Raw genomic sequence first — 3,051 nt, 5'->3', positions numbered from 1 at the left:
TTTCATTAGGAAAGCCGAGGTAAGCTTTCATTAGGAAAGCCGAGGTAGGCTCGTCTTGATAAAGAGGGCTGAGGAAATAAAATAGTTTCGTCTTAAAGAAAAGTGACTAACAAAAATAAAAATGGGGGCGACAAAAAGTAAGAATCTAGATTATATACCAAACGGTTCGGTTGCAGAAAAAATGAAACGCTTATACGGAAATTCCTGTCTAAGTTTCGTTTCTCAGTGGCATTACGAATTTGGTTTTCCTAAAAATGGATCTTTAGAAACCGAAGACATTCAAAAACTCGAAGAACAATTATTGCAGCAAAAGCAGAGCATGATTCAGATGAAGAATATACCTCAAAAGGTTTACTTAACGATGCACAGACATGAGGAAGCTTTTAAAATGTGGAAAAATGAGTCTAAAAATATGATGGGTGAAACGGAGTCCAGATTATTACAGATGTCTCAAAAAGTTGAAGATTTACAGAAACAATGCAGAGAACAAGAGACTCAAAAAGACAAAGACGAGAAAAAACAAAACAAAACAAAACTGAAAACCTCTCTTTTTCCTCTGTCCTCTCTCACACATGCACCGGAGACCCACGGACCTCTTCCTCCCACCGCACCCTCCACCTCGATCTACCCCTCGCTGGCTGAGCTCAAAGACCCACCACCCTATGGCCCACCACAGATGGAAGCACATGAGACCCGCCCTGGACTGAAACCTGCTTGGATCCTCACTTCAGATGATGATTTTATTGGACCAAGGCCAGCTGCCCCTCAGCAACAGGATGAACAAGGAGCAGCAGGAGGAAGAGATGTTACAACCAGACCACCACCATCCCCTGCTATCAGCTCAGCCTCATCAACATCAACATCTTCAAACTCTTCACCATCACTTTCATCATTTTCTGAGGGTTCTTCAATCATAACTCGGTCCAAAGCTGCAGAGCAAGAGGAGCGGATTAAAGCTTTCAGAGAAAAAGAAAAACTGCTGGAGGCTGAAATACAGAGACTACAACAGTCACAGCACAACAACGGTTCTATAAGCTCCCCCATGACTTTAGATGGTGAACACAACTCCACGACCATGCCGATGCTGGAGGTGGGTGGACCTGACGGACCACAACTGGTGTTCAGAACTTGGCCACTGAGCGACCTGACAAGCCTGGCAAAACAACACCTCCCAGACATGGCCCAAGGAGGAGACGCTGTGGGTGAAGCCATCACCAACATGGTTCGTATTCTCCGCCCCACCATACCAGAACTAAAAATGATTCTCACAGCTGTCTATGGTATGAACTTTGTAAGCACCATAGGCGCACAGCTGTTTGAGGTCCCGCCTGGCAACCAACGGCTGATGCGTGTCGAATACGCCCACGCAGATAACCAAGACTTTGTGACAGCTGTAGGTGACATTGTCAGGAGAGTTAAGACAGCATTTCCACAGACGCCTCAATATGCAAAGATCAAGGACACGGTCCAGAAGAGTGGTGAACCCCCTCAAGAGTACATCGATCGTCTCATCCCTGTGTTTCGCACACACTCTGGCATCGCTTTTCCGGACAACGACTGGCGTGATGCTGCACAGGCTTCAGCCTTCGAAACCATCCTGTGTCAATGTGTGATGGATGGATTCTTGCCAACAATCCGCAAGTCTGTCCAGAACACATACATAGGCTGGAAAGCTGGCATTCGCCTCAACGACCTCCTACGTCATGCCAGACACGCCTGGGAACAGCACACAGCCGAAGAAACTGCAACATTGAAGAAAAAGACAAAACAAGCAGAAAATGCTCAGCTGACTCTTCTTCAAGCTGCACAACAGATGACCTTGAACACTGCCCCACCACAACAGCTTCCAGCTTTTCCACGCCCACCACCACCCCCTGGCCCTTGGCCAGGCTCACAACAGCAACAACCACGTAGGTACGCAGGAGGGCCACAGCCATGCTTCCTGTGTGGAGGGACTGACCATTGGATGAGAGACTGTCCACAAAAACGCACCACATGGCGAGGGCGTGGCCGACCATTCCAGAATCGAGCACCAATGCCACCACGGGAGCCATGGCCCATGAACCATGAACAGAACTTTCACCCAGGCTCCCAACAATCGGTTGGTCGAAGCCAGGGTCCACCCAGGGGTCGTGGCCACCGAGGCGGGCACTCATCCTGACTAGGAGGGGGTGGTGAGGAAGGTCCAGGTCTCCAAACAGCAAGTACACGCACACACACACCAGCTGTTTCACCTACTGATACCACATGCACCTCCACGTATTTTAAATACACCCAGTCAGCATGTTTGAAGTTACCCATGCTCACAATGCTTGTAAACAATGTTCCACTAAAGTTCTTAGTGGACTCAGGGGCCACTCAATCTCTGATAATGAAGAAATGTCTCCCACATGCTCCACTGTGTGGCAAGATTATCCACTCCACAGGAGCATCTGGTGTAGCAATCCCAGAGGTAATGACAGCTCCTCTGAATGTGATTGACCCTTTTGATCACACTGCCCACTCGCATCAGTTTCTACTCTCACAGACGTGTCCAATAAATCTTCTGGCTAGAGATCTAATTCTTAAATTCAACCTGTCCATCGATTGTAGCCCTGAAGGACTAGTGGTGTCAAAGTCTACACACTCAGTGGACACTTTGGTGACACTAGTGCCTGATCTGCTGTTTGTATTTGAATGGTCCCTCACTGATGAGAGTCAGCGTGTAGCCTTGCTCTCTATGGCCAAAGATAGACTTCCACCTTCATGCACATTCATGCATGAACAACAGCTGCATTGCACTGCTCGTGTTACTTCAGACCCAGCTGATCAGCTAGGAGATTCATTCATGCAAACACCACCAACTGACTTACATACTACAGATATCTGCTGGACAAAGACCACATGTTTCCTGTTGACATGCCTCACAGATGATGTCACACCACAAACATGCTATTTCACAGTACCTGACTCATTTCCTCATGTTTCTCTTGCTAAACCTCCTGAAGCTCAGTGGCGCTCTCTAGGCCCTCTAGCACTGAGAGCCCATTGTGCATCTGACTGGCAACCACT

The 3,051-nt window shown here is 48.0% G+C and overlaps 1 long non-coding RNA gene across 1 annotated transcript in view; it reads left to right on the top strand.

Annotated features, from left to right (window-relative positions):
• Positions 1 to 97, top strand: part of LOC119419257 — a 185-nt gene extending 88 nt beyond the window's left edge. The window contains exon 2 of the long non-coding RNA XR_005187247.1: positions 20 to 97. This is a non-coding gene — a long non-coding RNA (uncharacterized LOC119419257). The remainder of the gene's footprint in view (positions 1 to 19) is intronic.
• Positions 98 to 3,051: the final 2,954 nt, after the last annotated feature.

Source organism: Nematolebias whitei, chromosome 13, assembly GCF_014905685.2.
Source record: "Nematolebias whitei isolate Nwh7 chromosome 13, NemWhi1, whole genome shotgun sequence".
Lineage (NCBI taxonomy): Eukaryota > Metazoa > Chordata > Actinopteri > Cyprinodontiformes > Rivulidae > Nematolebias > Nematolebias whitei.
The sequence above is the reverse complement of the archived record's forward strand: the minus strand, read 5'-3'. Positions and strand labels throughout refer to the sequence as shown.